Here is a 4,801-nt window from a genome sequence, read left to right as displayed (position 1 = left end):
AAGACGGTTAAAAAGCCAAGTTACGGTGGGCATGCGGTCCGGTAAATTAGTAATTCTTTTCAGTCTCTGTTTTTGACAGAGAGTCAAAACGTAAACCATATGCTTCATTTATCCAAAATGTCCTGAGAGATTGAAAAAAAAGATGCAACAGAGAGATGTGGCCTTTTCTGCCCTTTATGAAAGCGGTGAACAGTGACCCAGAAGAGATGAGGGGTTCCACAATCTGGAAGCCCATGAGTCATGAAAAAAGAAAAAAATGCCAGCTTTTAGGTCACATGGAAACCTCTAGCTTAGAATCCCATAGTGTCGGTTGAATAGTGTGTGTGTATGCCAAGTCGCTTCAGTCGTGTTCGGCTTTTGCGACCCTATGAGTCCGCCAGGCTCCTCTGTTAATGGGATTCTCCCGGCAAGAATACTGTAGTGGGTAGCCATACCCTCCTCCAGGGGATCTTCCCAACCCAGAGATTACCACCACCCCACCACCCCTGCCCCCGTCTCTGATGTCTCCTGCACTGGCAAGGCGGTTTACCACTAGCGCCACCTGGGAAGCCCTCCGTTGAATATTAACATCAACATTTTCCCTGCCGCTTCAAAAAAGAATCAAGATTGCTAGGGGATTTTTTTTGTGTGTTGTGCTGTAAACGTTGAGCAGATCTTACTAAGATCCACTAACCCTGGCAGAACCCTTATGACAATGCTAAGTACAGTACACTCAAGGATGCTTTCCTTTTTTTTTTTTTCTTCTTCTGCCTACAAGAAATACACTGTATTGTTTGGCTGTGAGGTTGTTTGTTTTTCTTCCAGTTGTGTTGAGATATAATTGACACTCAGCATTAAGTTTAAGGTGTGCAGTGTAATGATTTGGCTCACATACGTTATGAAATGTTTACCACAATAAAGATAATTAATAGAGTAGTTCTCAGTTCAGTTCAGTTCAGTTGCTCAGTTGCCTCCGACTCTTTGCGACCCCATGAATCGCAGCAGGCCAGGCCTCCCTGTCCATCACCAATTCCCGGAATTCACTCAGACTCATGTCCATCGAATCAGTGATGCCATCCAGCCATCTCATCCTCTGTCGTCCCTTTCTTCTCCTGCCCCCAATCCCCCCCAGCATCAGTTCTAACTGACCACAAATTAAACTGTAAGAGAAATTCAGTACATTCTAAGAAAAATAAAATAGACCCGTCCATTGAAAAACGGTAACTTGTGCAACTGTCCAGAGCAATCATTTATGAAAGCAACAAAAGCATGGCCTAGAAGAAAATGTTTTCCTCCTCCTTTTCTCTGGTGTCGATACACTGGTCATTTTCTTCCCTACCCCCTTGAAATGCACTTTCCAGAGCCGAAAGCCTTTGGCAAGAGGTGGTAAATCAACTGAAAGAGGTCCAGATATACATCAGTGACTTTGTCCTAAATGTCTCATGAAATTCTACACTAATTGACTTGACAAGTCTGCCGTGAAAATGAAAAAAAAAATCATTCTATATTCCAGTTATTGATTGCTACATAACACATCACCCCAAAATTTAACTTAATGGCTTAAAACAACAATTTATTATCTTTCATGGTTCTGTGGTTGACTGGGCTGAGTTGGGTGGTTCCTGCTTGAAGTATCTCATGTGGTCGCAGTCAGGTAGTGGTTAGTCTGAACTGGATGTCCAAAACAGTGTTTTCATTCATATATTTGATGGCTTAGATGGAATGACTGGAAGATACAGGCTGACGGGGCAATTCTCCCCCACCCCACTCTCTGTCCACATGGCCTCTGAGATATAGCAGAATATGCCAGCTCAAAATATGCCCCTTTGGTGTAAAGATTATTTTGAGCTGTAAGCATTTAAGAAGAAGCAAACACACACACCCCAACCTCTCTGCCCTCCCTATGTCTGCTCAAAAGCAGGATATAAATTTGCAAAGGTGTCCCCTCCCTCCTCTACCAGGAAGGACAAAAATTAATCCCTGAAGACAACTCTAGACCCTTGTTGGCCCAGAGATGGTTCAAAAGGAATCCACATGACCAACTTTACTCACTAACCTCTATCTTTCATTAGTTCCCATATATGTTTACCTTCTTACAATATGCTGCCCTAGAAACTCAAAGCATTTGCTATGGTTTTGTCCCATCTCTAAATGTATTGCTTTTTGTTACAATGCTCTATAACCCTGAATTATAACCACTTTTTGAGTTACTCATCTCTGAGTGCTCCCATATATATGCATGATGCATGTGTTAATAAATTTCTGTTTTTCTCTTGTTAACCCGTGTTCTGTCAGTTTAATTTACAGAGGCCCAGCCAATGAAACTATGATAGGTAGATGGAAAACAGATCATTTTCCTTCCCTATACCTCTCTACTTGGCTAGCTTGGGCTTCCTCACAGCATGGCACCTTAGGGCATTTGAATTTCTTACACGGAAGCTGGCTTGCCTTGCAATGAGGATTCCACAGATGTGGGCTAAAGTTGCACAGCTTTTTATGACCTAGCGTTGGAAGTCACCTAGAATCACTTCTATGATATTCTATTGGTTAAAAAAAAAAAATCAGTTGCAGGGCCAACCCATGTTCTAAGGGAGAGAACTACGCATGTGCGTGCTAAATTGATTCACTCACATCCGACTCTCTGCAACCCTTCAGACTGTAGCCTGCCAGGCTCCTTTCTCCATGGGATTATCCAGGCAAGAATACTGGAGTGGGTTGCCATACCCTCCTCCAGGGGATCTTCCTGACCTAGGGATCGAACCTGGGTCTCCTGCACTGACAGGTGAATGCTTTACCGCTGGACCACTGGAGGAAATTACATTTCCCTTCAAATTCCAGGATGCATGGCTTATTCCAGGAGGCAGGACCATCTTTGAAGACTTGCTACCACATCCAAGCACACTTTTAATTAAGGCCATTCACCTTACCAGTATATTCTTCTGGATTTTTTCCCCCATTTCCAACTATCCTGATGGTCTTTTAAACACTTCATATTTCAGTCTATATAGAATTTTGCACCCTTCTGGGTACAAAAAATTTGCATTGCCAGCTCCAGAACTCCTGCAGAAAAAAATTTGGTGTGAGAATGTTTAATTATCTAGAAGGCTATTAAATGATGTCCTTTAGAAGGATATCTTATGATGTCAAACGTGGCACTCCTGGAGAATACCAAAGTCGACTTTTTTCAGTAATTACTACTTCTGGACCTAAGAGTAAATTTTCATCAGTCAACCTTTATCAGATATTTTAGAGAGAATATATTGTGGTTTTTAGAAAGAACTATAATATGTTTTTACATGCAGGTGCTAAAGAAGATGAAATGAAAGAATTTTTTTTTTAAATCAGGAGAATATTGATCCCGGTCAATTCGTGGTGCTGCAGACCTCTGGAATCTATAATTCAAAGGTGGAAGTCTAAGTAAAAGGAAGATCGATATTGCATTCCATTGTCGTGTGAAGCCATACAAATACCTAGCATTTGACGTTGAGAAGAGTTTTTCAAATGTTCTGATTATGGCACATCCTTGGGAGAGGCCAGCCTAAGAGTTGAGCAGGGGTCATATACTGACACACAGATAGGCATTCTTGGTTCTCTGTAGCAGGACGGGCAGGCAGGAAGCACCAGCTTTGAGAATTAGAACTGCCCTCGAGTGTCACCGGTTACAGAAGGAAAGGGCGGGGCTGGCTGCCAGAACCCAGTATTTGAAGTTTGTGTTGATAGCTGCTTAGAGTCCAATATGAGTTATATATATTTCCATGTAAAACACACCCACGCACACACACTCCACCCAAATTATGTATACTACTCTAATTCCAGGGCACTCCCTGAATAAACAGTCGTTTGAAATGTGTTAGCTAATGAGCTCGAAGTGGGATTCGATAACTGGTGATTCACTAAGCTGAAAAACTGTTACACATAGTATTAAAAATTACATAGAAATAGTGAAACAGGATAAATTATACAGTATTAACAAAGAACAACACAAAATATTTAAATAGTAGCTTAGCTTAATGGTACTTGCCATTTCAGTTCATGTTCATGAACTTCCTTCCCATAATATCTATCTATCCCAGATTCACTTCCTACATTATTTAATTGCTATGCTAGGGTCTTCCCTGGTGGCTTAATGGTAAAGAATCTGCCTGTAATGCAGGAGACACAGGAAACATGGGATTGACACCTGGGTCAGGAAGATCCCCTGGAGAAGGACATGGCTACCCGTTCCAATATTCTTGCCTGGAAAATCTCATGGATAGAGGAGCCTGGCAGGCCGTAGTCCATAGGGTCGCAAAAAGCTGGATATGACTGCAACCACTGAGCATAGGAACTTCTCTAGTGGTCATTAGAACTCCATGCTTCCACTGCATGGGGCTGGAGTTCAACACCTGGTTAGGGAACTAAGATTCCTCAAGCTGTGCAGCACGGTCTAAAAATAAGTTTTAAATAAAAATTATTATGCTAATTTTCTGACGCATCTTAGATCTGAGTAAATGATAGATCTGGGAAAGATCTAAATGAGTAATACACCTCTTTGAAGGTGTATTTCCTGAACGTTTCAGTTCAGGAAAAGTTAGAGATATTGTGCTGACCTATCGCTTGCTGCCGACCTGTTCCTGCTAGTGGACCACAATAGGACAGAGAGAAAAGCCACTTCTTCCCAGTCGCAGGAGGGTGGAACACAAGTGTCCCAGCACAGCTGTTTTACGGGTACTGTGGCTACTTGCGGACACATTCATTGAAAAGGTCGCTGCTTGTTTCACTCCGCTTTACATCAGACTTGCTCTGTCTGCATATACTTCATAGGAAACCAAATATAATTTAG

This window comes from Capricornis sumatraensis, chromosome 12 (genome assembly GCF_032405125.1).
Source record: "Capricornis sumatraensis isolate serow.1 chromosome 12, serow.2, whole genome shotgun sequence".
NCBI lineage: Eukaryota > Metazoa > Chordata > Mammalia > Artiodactyla > Bovidae > Capricornis > Capricornis sumatraensis.
Note: the sequence above shows the minus strand (reverse complement) of the source record.